Source organism: Oncorhynchus nerka, linkage group LG8 (assembly GCF_034236695.1).
Source record: "Oncorhynchus nerka isolate Pitt River linkage group LG8, Oner_Uvic_2.0, whole genome shotgun sequence".
NCBI lineage: Eukaryota > Metazoa > Chordata > Actinopteri > Salmoniformes > Salmonidae > Oncorhynchus > Oncorhynchus nerka.
In genome coordinates this window covers 38,376,456-38,389,863 of record NC_088403.1, presented here as the reverse complement: position 1 = coordinate 38,389,863, position 13,408 = coordinate 38,376,456, and the positions used below count along the sequence as shown (strand labels likewise).

The 13,408-nt window shown below is 44.4% G+C and overlaps 1 protein-coding gene across 1 annotated transcript in view; it reads left to right on the top strand.

Moving 5' to 3' along the window:
* Nucleotides 1-8,407: 8,407 nt before the first annotated feature.
* Nucleotides 8,408-13,408, top strand: part of LOC115133256 (ubiquitin carboxyl-terminal hydrolase 15-like) — a 37,490-nt gene continuing 32,489 nt past the window's right edge. Inside the window, exons 1-3 of the mRNA XM_029666302.2 lie at nt 8,408-8,728; nt 10,550-10,658; nt 13,243-13,373. The gene's annotated coding sequence lies outside the window, so the exon portion shown is untranslated. The remainder of the gene's footprint in view (nt 8,729-10,549; nt 10,659-13,242; nt 13,374-13,408) is intronic.

The window sequence follows — 13,408 nt, the reverse complement described above, 5'->3', positions numbered from 1 at the left end:
CGTTAAGGACGACAAATAGCTGGCTAGCTAACCTCGGTAAATTAAGATAATCACTCTAAAACTACACACTCTAAGCTACACAATTATCTTGGATACGAAGACAGCAAAGACAACTATGTAGCTAGCTAACACTACACTAATCAAGTCGTTCAGTTGAGTGTAATAGTTGTGCTGCTAATCGGTAGACGGTGGACTAGCTAACGGTGGACGTTAGCTAGCTGGCTAGCTGCGGGGCAGTGTAGACTGCGTTAGGACGACGAAATACGATAATTACGCAATTATCTATGATACAAAGACGGCTATGTAGCTAGCTAAGAAGAAATTGCTAAGATTAGACAAATCAAACCGTTGTACTATAATGAAATGTAATACTACCTGCGGACCGAGTGCAGATGCGACCGCTCGCTCCAACCCGGAAGTAACGGGTTCGGGTATGAGATTAATAATGTAGGGTAAGTAACATTATATAAGGTAGCATTGTTTAAAGTGGCTTGTGATATATTTACATCATTTCCCATCAATTCCCATTATTAAAGTGGCTGGAGTTGAGTCAGTGTCAGTGTGTTGGCAGCAGCCACTCAATGTTAGTGGTGGCTGTTTAACAGTCTGATGGCCTTGAGATAGAAGCTGTTTTTCAGTCTCTCGGTCCCAGCTTTGATGCACCTGTACTGACCTCGCCTTCTGGATGATAGCGGGGTGAACAGGCAGTGGCTCGGGTGGTTGATGTCCTTGATGATCTTTATGGCCTTCCTGTAACATCGGGTGGTGTAGGTGTCCTGGAGGGCAGGTAGTTTGCCCCCGGTGATGCGTTGTGCAGACCTCACTACCCTCTGGAGAGCCTTACGGTTGAGGGCGGAGCAGTTGCCGTACCAGGCGGTGATACAGCCCGCCTGGATGCTCTCGATTGTGCATCTGTAGAAGTTTGTGAGTGCTTTTGGTGACAAGCCGAATTTCTTCAGCCTCCTGAGGTTGAAGAGGCGCTGCTGCGCCTTCTTCACGATGCTGTCTGTGTGAGTGGACCAATTCAGTTTGTCTGTGATGTGTATGCCGAGGAACTTAAAACTTGCTACCCTCTCCGCTACTGTTCCATCGATGTGGATAGGGGGGTGTTCCCTCTGCTGTTTCCTGAAGTCCACAATCATCTCCTTAGTTTTGTTGACGTTGAGTGTGAGGTTATTTTCCTGACACCACACTCCGAGGGCCCTCACCTCCTCCCTGTAGGCCGTCTTGTCGTTGTTGGTAATCAAGCCTACCACTGTTGTGTCGTCAGCAAACTTGATGATTGAGTTGGTCGCGTGCGTGGCCACGCAGTCGTGGGTGAACAGGGAGTACAGAGGGCTCAGAACGCACCCTTGTGGGGCCCCAGTGTTGAGGATCAGCGGGGAGGAGATGTTGTTGCCTACCCTCACCACCTGGGGGCGGCCCGTCAGGAAGTCCAGTACCCAGTTGCACAGGGCGGGGTCGAGACCCAGGGTCTCGAGCTTGATGACGAGCTTGGAGGGTACTATGGTGTTGAATGCCGAGCTGTAGTCGATGAACAGCATTCTCACATAGGTATTCCTCTTGTCCAGATGGGTTAGGGCAGTGTGGTTGAGATTGCATCGTCTGTGGACCTATTTGGGCGGTAAGCAAATTGGAGTGGGTCTAGGGTGTCAGGTAGGGTGGAGGTGATATGGTCCTTGACTAGTCTCTCAAAGCACTTCATGATGACGGGAGTGCTACGGGGCGGGAGTCATTTAGCTCAGTTCTTAGCTTTCTTGGGAACAGGAACAATGGTGGCCCTCTTGAAGCATGTGGGAACAGCAGACTGGTATAGGGATTGATTGAATATGTCCGTAAACACACCTGCCAGCTGGTCTGCGCATGCTCTGAGGGTGCGGCTGGGGATGCCGTCTGGGCCTGCAGCCTTGCGAGGGTTAACATGTTTAAATGTCTTACTCACCTCGGCTGCAGTGAAGGAGAGACCGCATGTTTTCGTTGCAGGCCGTGTCAGTGGCACTGTATTGTCCTCAAAGCGGGCAAAAAAGTTATTTAGTCTGCCTGGGAGCAAGACATCCTGGTCCGTGACTGGGCTGGATTTCTTCCTGTAGTCCGTGATTGACTGTAGACCCTGCCACATGCCTCTTGTGTCTGAGCCGTTCAATTGAGATTCTACTTTGTCTCTGTACTGACGCTTAGCTTGTTTGATAGCCTTGCGGAGGGAATAGCTGCACTGTTTGTATTCGGTCATGTTACCAGACACCTTGCCCTGATTAAAAGCAGTGGTTCGCGCTTTCAGTTTCACGCGAATGCTGCCATCAATCCACTGTTTCTTGTTAGGGAATGTTTTAATCGTTGCTATGGGAACGACATCTTCAACGCACGTTCTAATGAACTCGCACACCGAATCAGCGTATTCATCAATGTTGTTATCTGACGCAATGCGAAACATATCCCAGTCCACGTGATGGAAGCAGTCTTGGAGTGTAGAGTCAGCTTGGTCGGACCAGCGTTGGACAGACCTCAGCGTGGGAGCCTCTTGTTTTAGTTTCTGTCTGTAGGCAGGGATCAACAAAATGGAGTCGTGGTCAGCTTTTCCGAAAGGGGGCGGGGCAGGGCCTTATATGCGTCGCGGAAGTTAGAGTAACAATGATCCAAGGTTTTTCCACCCCTGGTTGCGCAATCGATATGCTGATAAAATTTAGGGAGTCTTGTTTTCAGATTAGCCTTGTTAAAATCCCCAGCTACAATGAATGCAGCCTCCGGATAAATGGTTTCCAGTTTGCAAAGAGTTAAATAAAGTTAGTTCAGAGCCCTCGATGTGTCTGCTTGGGGGGGGATATATATATGGCTGTGATTATAATCGAAGAGAATTCTCTTGGTAGATAATGCGGTCTACATTTGATTGTGAGGAATTCTAAATCAGGTGAACAGAAGGATTTGAGTTCCTGTATGTTTCTTTCATCACACCATGTCTCGTTAGCCATAAGGCATACGCCCCCGCCCCTCTTCTTACCAGAAAGGTGTTTGTTTCTGTCGGCGCGATGCGTGGAGAAACCCGTTGGCTGCACCGCCTCGGATAGCGTCTCTCCAGTGAGCCATGTTTCCGTGAAGCAAAGAACGTTACAGTCTCTGATGTCTCTCTGGAATGCTACCCTTGCTCGGATTTCATCAACCTTGTTGTCAAGAGACTGGACATTGGCAAGAAGAATGCTAGGGAGTGGTGCACTGTGTGCCCGTCTCCGGAGTCTGACCAGAAGACTGCCTCGTTTCCCTCTTTTTCTGAGTCGTTTTTTGGGTCGCTGCATGCGATCCATTCCGTTGTCCTGTTTGTAAGGCAGAACACAGGATCCGCGTCGCGAAAAACATATTCTTGGTCGTACTGATGGTGAGTTGACGCTGATCTTATATTCAGTAGTTCTTCTCGACTGTATGTAATGAAACCTAAGATGACCTGGGGTACTAATGTAAGAAATAACACGTAAAAAAACAAAAAACTGCATAGTTTCCTAGGAACGCGAAGCGAGGCGGCCATCTCTGTCAGCCCCCTTAAGTTAATACTTTGTAGCGCCACCTTTTGCTGCGATTACAGCTGTAAGTCGCTTGGGGTATGTCTATCAGTTTTGCACATCGAGAGACTGACATTTTTTCCCATTCCTCCTTGCAAAACAGCTCGAGCTCAGTGAGGTTGGATGGAGAGCATTTGTGAACAGCAGTTTTCAGTTCTTTCCACAGATTCTCAATTGGATTCAGGTCTGGACTCTGACTTGGCCATTCTAACACCTGGATATGTTTATTTTTGATCCATTCCATTGTAGATTTTGCTTTATGTTTTGGATCATTGTCTTGTTGGAAGACAAATCTCCGTCCCAGTCTCAGGTCTTTTGCAGACTCCATCAGGTTTTCTTCCAGAATGGTCCTGTATTTGGCTCCATCCATCTTCCCATCAATTTGAACCATCTTCCCTGTCCCTGCTGAAGAAAAGCAGGCCCAAACCATGATGCTGCCACCACCATGTTTGACAGTGGGGATGGTGTGTTCAGGGTGATGAGCTGTGTTGCTTTTACGCCAAACATAACGTTTTGCATTGTTGCCAACAAGTTCAATTTTGGTTTCATCTGACCAGAGCACCTTCTTCCACATGTTTGGTGTGTCTCCCAGGTGGCTTGTGGCAAACTTTAAACAACACTTTTTATGGATATCTTTAAGAAATGGCTTTCTTCTTGCCACTCTTCCATAAAGGCCAGATTTGTGCAATATACGACTGATTGTTGTCCTATGGACAGAGTCTCCCACCTCAGCTGTAGATCTCTGCAGTTCATCCAGAGTGATCATGGGCCTCTTGGCTGCATCTCTGATCAGTCTTCTCCTTGTATGAGCTGAAAGTTTAGAGGGACGGCCAGGTCTTGGTAGATTTGCAGTGGTCTGAAACGCCTTCCATTTCAATATTATCGCTTGCACAGTGCTCCTTGGGATGTTTAAAGCTTGGGAAATATTTTTGTATCCAAATCCGGCTTTAAACTTCTTCACAACAGTATCTCAGACCTGCCTGGTGTGTTCCTTGTTCTTCATGATGCTCTCTGCGCTTTTAACGGACCTCTGAGACTATCACAGTGCAGGTGCATTTATACGGAGACTTGATTACACACAGGTGGATTGTATTTATCATCATTAGTCATTTAGGTCAACATTGGATCATTCAGAGATCCTCACTGAACTTCTGGAGAGTGTTTGCAGCACTGAAAGTAAAGGGGCTGAATAATTTTGCACGCCCAATTTTTCAGTTTTTGATTTGTTAAATAAGTTTGAAATATCCAATAAATGTTGTTCCACTTCATGATTGTGTCCCACTTGTTGTTGATTGTTCACAAAGAAATACAGTTTTATATCTTTATGTTTGAAGCCTGAAATGTGGCAAAAGGTCGCAAAGTTCAAGGGGGCCGAATACTTTCGCAAGGCACTGTATGTCTACATATATATAGACATATAGACACATTTCAACCCGCCAGGCGTGACACAAAAGTCAGAAATAACGATATAATGTATGCCTTTCCTTTGAAGAGCTTCTTCTGTTGGCATGTCCATTAAACATCACAAATGGTCCATTTGTTCAATAAATTATGCACGTTTGATCCAGAAAAACACCGGTTCCAACTCACGCAACATGACTACAAAGTATCTTATATAGTTACCTGTAAACTTGATCCAAACATTTAAAACAACTTTCCTCATCCAACTTTAGGTATTTCTAAATGTATATAATCGATCAAATTTAAGACGGGATAAACTGTGTTCAATACCGGCCCCAAAAAAAGTGGAGCGAGCTTTCAGGTCATGCGCCCCAACCACAACAGTACACTAGACTTGACCCTCGTTCTGAACAGCCCTTCTTCATTTCTCAAGGAAAAACATCAACCAATTTCTAAAGACTTGACATCTAGTGGAAGCGATAGGAACTGCAAGCAAGTGCCTTAGAAAACGCATTGAAAACCCGACCTAAAAAAAATACTTTCCTGGTTGGTTTGTCCTCTGGGTTTGTTTGTTGTTTGTTATACTCAGACATCATTTTAACAGTTTTAGACACTTTAGAGTTTTCTATCCAAATCTACCAATTATATGCCTATCCTAGCTTCTGGGCCTGAGTAGCAGGTAGTTTACTTTGGGCACACTTTTCATCCGGACATGAAAATAGTGCCCCCTAGCCTTTAGAATTAACCAACGTGTAAGACATTGAATTGATGTCTGTGCCCTGTGAGATGATTCCTTGAATACAATATTACATTAGGCCTAACAACAATCTACCACTTGGCAATATACAGACAAGATTATACACATGTAGATCAGTGTCCATTGAAAAACAAGAAAGCTTTTGTAATTGAAACTTGTCTTGTTTTATACCTGAAAGAACATTTGTTGTGTAAAAGAGCATGATTGTTCCTCTCTCATTGCTTATCTGGCTGCCTGATGCACTTTCTCTTGAATTATAGAATTGGAATTTAAGTACATTTCCCAAATTACTAAATTGACTGAGTCACTTCAACGCTGTCACTGGGGTCTTCTTATTAACAGTTTGAGTCCTTCACCCCCACTGGGAGGTAGCCATTTCTGTACGTAAGGGATAGGCACCCTTCATGAAACAACATGACAGAGGATGTTTTCCCACCATGTTTTTGTGGAAGCCTATATGACAGACCGAGATAGCGCCTAGTTAGACCTAAACAGTTGAGAAAGCCTTCCTCCTGTCCACGTAGAAGCATAACACCTTGGATACAGAGCATTGGTAAAGTATCTGTTTTTGGTCACACCACTTCTCAAAAACCCACCACTTATTTCCATACAGTATGTAGAAGGGGACCTAGCACTCTGGAGCATCTCAATGACAAGAGGGAAGCCTGTCGCATCCAAATGTATCTTCTCATGGACCAGGCCCAGAGGGCCATTGTTTCCGGGTGAGGGTGTAAAATTAAAAAATTCTTAGGTCAGCAGATCCCTGCATAACGGGAGTTGACAAAGCTCGTTGTATTGCCTTGCCATCGCGAGACTACCAAGATGAGGCTGAGGGGAGGAAAAGCATAAAGCAACGCCCTTGGCCAAGGGTGTGGCCAGTAGCCACAATTCCAGGGTAGAGAGAAGTTGAAGGCTTTACCCTCCTTCGTACTTCTGCCACATGGAGGTGACAGCCAGCACAAACAGTTCCTTCGGCTCAAGAGAAGCGTAAAGGAAATCTGCTTTCTCCCTGTCGGACAGGTTGAGTCACAAAGCTCATGGCACGGCTGCATCCTTGAACGGCACTCCTGAAGGCTCGGAGGTTGGGGCCTGTGACAACACAGATCTCATCCCAAAGGTCTGGGTCAGGCTTGCAAATCGATTTGAGATTGTGCATCTCCAACAACATCAAATTGGCCTGGTAAACCAGTAGTAGAAACGTAACATTCAATGCCAGTACAGAAAGTGTTTAAGACACATAGACCTTTTGGTACATAGACGCAGAGAAGCAATGTTAACATAGCTAGCATTCGCTATGTGGGCTAGTTGGCTAGTTAGTTAGGACAAAGTTAGCCAAAGGAAGCTAGCGCTATGTTGGTCTAGCGACGACCAAAAGTATGGCTCTCGGCCAATAAGCAATGTCTAGTCAACGCCGGTGAGAGATAAAACTAGTTATTCTGCCCTTCCAAGTAGAAAAGCCTTGCGGTGAGCTAGCCAGGTTAGCGAAGCCTTGCAACTAAGCTAGCTAAGTCTCCGCAGCTAGCCGTGTGACACTAGCTACAACTGGAGATGAAGGAAGAAAATCAGTAAAGCAAATTCTTACCCAACACAAAAGACGCGAGCTGATAACCCTGTGCTCGGCGATGTAACCTTAAACGAAAAAGATGTGGAAACATTTGATTCAACCAGTGTGTGCCCAGTGGTATGGTAAAGAAAATGAAGCTGTAACTTACAAATGAGATGAATAACCGTTTGTTAGAATATGGATCATTGTTAAACGATGATGTATTGTATCACCTTTGCCAATTTAACAAGATCTATCAACTGTTGGACTGATAGAAAACGTGTACATTATTTTAATGATTGAATTCTCTGTTTAACATGAATTCAAAAGACAGATTCATATTTATTTTGTACAATGTTTTGAAATACATTAAATGTGTAATATCTGTGGGATTCTGTGCTTTACATTATAGCCATTACCATATTGTAGTAAAACGCCAAATGGATCTACCTCCTGGTCCTCTTCCCCTGCCTTGGCCACCAATGTTAGAGACAGAGATGACCACGCCTACTGGAATGCCGGATTGGACAGCGTCACCAGAAGATGACTCAAGCCAACCCACTACTGAACAAGACTGGTGTCAGGAAGAACCACCCTCTGCCTCAAGTGACACCTCTGAATGGGACCCACTGTTAGACTCATTGCTGATAGAGCAAGGGCGCTATCATAAACGGATGCCCATATATGAACTGTTGTTAATGTGTGGTAATGCAGCTGTGTGTCCTCCAAGTTTGTAGAGGGAAGGACACTCACGTGAGTGAGAGATAAAAAGGTATATATAGAGAAACTGCCGATACTTCGGCGCTGCCTTCTTGAATTCTGAATTCATTTAGACAACCATTTGACTTAGGGTAATTGGCACCTGACTCAAATTACTTAAAGATTCTAACTTGTTGGATCTGAGAAGTATCTCTCCGATATACCGTTTAACTATTGAACAGCTGTTCTGTCGCCTGCGGCCTTGGTGCTTGTATACTGATGCAAATTACATCCAGAGAAAGTCTCAGTAATTTATCCTCTCGATTGAGCTCAGTACCTCGCCCTCGTTGCATGGCACGGACGCTGTGGTAGTTCAACGGGACTGAGAGTCACTCTAGTCCTTAAGTTGATCCCCTGTCTATACCTATGGTTATCCGAATTGACTCTGTCGCCTGCGGCCTTGGTGCTTGTATACTGATGCAAATTACATCCAGAGAAAGTCTCAGAAACTTATCCTCTCGATTGAGCTCAGTACCTCGCCCTATTTGCGTGGCAAAAAATATTCTATATTCCAGTGGGGCAGGGAATCACCAGCGGGTTCTCTCATCCAGTCCAAACTTGAATCTCTAAATTTAGTAAAGCACCGACTCCAATTCAACCTCTCAGCCAGTAGAGGGTAGTCGCTACCTACCAGTAGAGGGGAGTCGCTACCTACCTAAAGAACTCTGACCGACTGAAACTCTGCTCCTGATACCGTGGGTCTCCCGTCATCTCTCAAAGGTAATTAAAGAGCTATTATAAGCATTAATATAGAGATAAGTGTTATCATTGTACCAGGCTTTATAGAGCATTCAGGCATTTGCATGTTTTTGATTAACGCTGTGTGTGACCAAGTAACAAATTGTGTATTTTGAAGTGTGTTTGATTGTAAAAGACAAAAAGTGTTTCCAAAAATAAACGGTAGCCTTATTTTGTCTCGAGTAAAACGCCCTCCCAAGACAGTTAACGGCACGGGAGATAACAACTCTGACACTCCCCTCTACCGGGACACTGGAAACGGAGACTAATACTCCATGACAAATTGAGTTACCATTAAAAGACAAAGAGGAAGGTGTGTCTAGTAGTGATTCATTAATTGTCTTATCGATCTATCTAAGTTTTATTATCCAAGCGATACATAGCTGACGGGCAGAGTAGTGAGACTAAGTTGACTAAAGGTCTACACACTTTAAACTAGATACATCACAGAAGGGAAATACTCAACCTGAGGGAAATCATATAGAGACTGGTAGGAAGAAGGCTTAATAACAACCCAAGGATCCATTAGTGGTGTAAAAGGAGTCTAGAGGATAAACGTGGGGTTCACACATCCCAGCTAGAGCTAGACCGTTGAGAAGGACAAGGCAAAAGACCTCTTTACGCGGACAACGTGTCGATAAAGAAAGAGAGGCAGGGCTACGCGAGCGGGCCTGGTTATACCGAGATAGCCTGAAGTATCTATTATGCCCTGTCCAATCCAGGGAATGGGACGCTAACCACCTCTAGCACCCCGCTGCCGGCCAAGGGGCGGGGCTGAAGGTTTCGTATCGCGACAATATATATGATTAAATATTATCTGATGTTGGCTGTGTGAAGTATCTGCATTTCTGCACTTGATCATCATCATCAAACAACTGCTTGCTACATCTACTTGCCTATTTGTGTGTGTGACAAGAACTGAGTAACATGGTGTGACCTGCATGTTGCAAAACTGTAGATAACAGCCCAGCAGATGCTTTGTCCTTGTGTTTGTATGTGACAATATTGAGCACATGGTGTGACTTGCTGTATCTTACAAAGTTGTGGTTAATCAGGTATAGGGAGGGGTGGTCATCACGAGGTTTAACTGAGATTGAAAAATACTGAACAACACAATAGCAGGAACTGAGCAACTGTTATAACTAGGGGGTGATACCAGAACAGTGAGCATCTATACATCAACAGAGGGTGGACTCCAAGAAGCGCCAAGAGGCGGGGACCAGCTTGAGCGCCTGCGATAGGCTGAGCAAGTCTAAACCACGCTCAGCCTCTACTGTGATAGGCCAACAGACGGGTTGGAACTATGTCTATCACAGTATAAGAACAACTGTTTACATACATCCTGTCAGTTCCCTGTTCTGCCCTGCGTGGTATTACAGTGAGCCCGTATATACGAAAGTTGCATTTGCCATTTATTACTTAGCTAATAAAAGTACATAGAGTGACTCAGTGTTATAACGTGTTCTGATACCAGATTCGAATTTACGCAACCCTAACATATCAGTGCATTGTATGCTATTATGATCTTTATGAGATCCATCTTCACTAGGGAAAGCTTTACAATCACTTCACAGTATTGTTCCAGTCTATTCAAGTATTTTCCTGTTAATTCTTCTTGGACCAAGTACTATTCTATGGATATTATAAATCAGAGCAAGAATGATCTAGCAATATTCAGGGACATGCTGTGAACCACTAGAAGTCGGCTGTCCCCGCTATCTACTTGGCACTGTCCGGGTTGATGATTGGCTGAAAATGGCTGTTTTATGTGCGTGAATGACGTTTCTCTGTCCCACCATGCAGCGGGTGATGTCTAAGGAAAGATGGCGGAAGGAGGAGTGGCTGATATGGATACCCAGAGAGGAGAAGTCGCAGCACTGCTGAAAACACAGCTATGAAAGGGACATACTTGGTAAGAGTTTTCCGAAAACTTTTTAAAGGTCTTAGGGGGTGCAGGTTGACTCTGTCTGGGCTGTCAAAGTGCTAAACCAGCGGAGAGCGGTGTGACAGTTACCGTTAGCAAGTCAGTCAGACCATTGGCTATCAAGTCTGCCAGCTAAAGCCAGCCAGTGGGATTCGCTACATTCCACAGTTTCTAGTGACCGAGTTATTTGCCAACATGGTATTGTCTAGATACATAGGTATGTATTTTTTTTATTTTGATACATAGGTATTGTAGCGACCCGCACAGACAGCTGTGTGTTATGTGTTAGGCTAGGAGGTGGTTGTGTTGTACTGACCAGTACCCGGTGTTCGCGGGGTCCGACATGTCAATCAACCTGCTATCTGCCAATCACGGGAATGCCTGGAATGTTCTGATGCCGGGCATCCTGGTGGTTGGCGGAGTGGCGTGGAGGGGGGTTGGGCAGGGGGGTGGAGCATTGGAAGTTAAGACCAGGTTCAGCTTTTGTTCTCTCTCTTACGTCTGGGCTTCACAAGAGAAGGTCACGATTGGCTTGTGGGTTATCTGTCATCTTTTTGGCGTGTGCTACGGCCTAAACAGTAGCCTGTGTAAAGTTGGTTTAATAAACCGTCAATTCGCAAACTCAAGCCTCTGTCTGGACAATTGTTCATTTATGATCTAGTCAGGTCATTACAGTATGTTACCAACGTAGCTAGTAAAATACATTTATTTCCCCAATGGTTTTATGATTTTGCGATTACAGTCTGGCTAGCTTGAGTTCAAGTGATTTGCCCGTGACGTGCGCTCATCTGGCTAATCAGGGAGGAGTCATGAAAAGCACCTGTCTAAATGACCTAGCTTGCCAATGAGCTAACACTCTCAAACGTGCCAGTATCAAACAGTTAACTGCTGACAATTGATGTTTCGTGACAATCAAGTGTCCCAACTAACTCACTTTTGGCTAGCTCCCACTGTTAGCAAGCATCTGTTTTATGATAATTGTAACATTCCTTATATTATTTAATAGGGATGCACCAATGGCGTTTTTGGCTAAACCGATATCCAAATATGATCCTTGCCCAAAAAAAACGTCAACGGATATTTAAAATTATCGGCCCTAATTAAGCATTCTAGTACAGTTAAATAGTTGACACAAACTGACCAAAAAGTTATTTTGTTGGCATTAATGTGTCCCAATTACCAGTAAAACATAATCAAAACTTATTTATTACACTTACTTGCTGTGCTGTTTTGTTGTTTAGTCTCAACCAGGATTTCATGATACATGTCAAGCAGTGAAGTTGCTGCTCTGTCTGTCTGTGGCCTCTTCCCTGGTTGTCACTGTCTGTTTCCATCTTGTCCAGCTGTATTTAACATTTCACTTAAACCTTGTTTATTTTCTGCATCGAAGTAGTGGTCCTTGTACCTAGCTTCGAGCATGCTACACCGTAAACAGGCTGAGAGAATGCCACCGAATCGCTTATTCACAGCCCCTTGTAGAGTACTTTTACAAGTTTTAACCCCACGTTCTGTGTCAGCAGTTGAGCAGGTGTTTCAATGCCACGACAAAGGGTATCGCGTCTGCTGCAGACGCAGTTGATTAGTTTATTTCTCAGTCAGTTCGAATGGAGCTTGTTCGTGTGTTCAAGTTTCAAATATGTTCTCAAATGCCATTGAAATGTCAGTAGCCTTATGAGAACCAACACATTCTTGAGAATGCAATATGTCTTTCCTCAGGACGAAATCCTCGTCCACCCACTGTGCTGTCAGACTCAGCATGCTCATGGGGCTGACATTGCTGGTCCAAATGTCAGTCGTGAAGCTAATAGCAGTGACGCCCATAGCAAGTAGCTCAGGGATGTGCGTTTCAACAATACTGTGTAACTCCGGTAGGGCAACATCTGAAAAATAGCACCTACTTGGTAGTGTGTACCAGGGCTTGAGGTGTTCGACCAGTCGGCGAAAGTCAACATCATTGACTACAGAGAATGGTTGATTGTCAAGGGCAATGAATTCCATTGTCTTGGCGTTAATGGATTTCGCCTTTTGAGTTATCTCGCTCAAATTTTCTTACTCTTTCAAATGATTGCTCGACTTGAACTTGTTTAGTTGTTGGAACTGTGCGCTTAGTATTCTTCTGCTTTTGTTTTATGTAGAGCTGTATTTTTTTTGTGGCGTCATTACTTAATCTACCTACGTTATATAGGTATGCAACGTCAGCTTTGACATCAGTTTTGCACAATGGTGTTAAACTAGACATCGGGGCGTTGTTGGCATTTTTAGCTAATATCGCCCGATATGCTTACTGATATATCGTGCATCCCTATTGTTTAACGTTACTCCAAATGAATGTCAGTGAATGTTATTTAACTAATCAAAACAAATAAGCTGCTGATAACCTCTCTCCACTTCTGCTCCCCTCTAACAAATATACTTTTGTAACCTGAGGCCTGTACTTTGGAGCTTCACACTTATTTAAAAAAAAATAATAATAAAGTACTTATCAGATACAATCTCTCACCCCAAACGTATTAGATCTAATCTAGCGTCATCTCAGATCTAAATAATCAGTGCTCTCACTCTTTATACATAGGTACCTAGTGGACAGCCACTGGTTCAAACAGTGGAAGAAATATGTGGGCTTTGACAGCTGGGACAAATATCAGATGGGAGACCAGAATGTCTACCCTGGACCAGTGGAAAACTCGGGGCTCCTTACAAGTGGTAAGATGCACCACACTCAGACCTCTTGGAAGCAA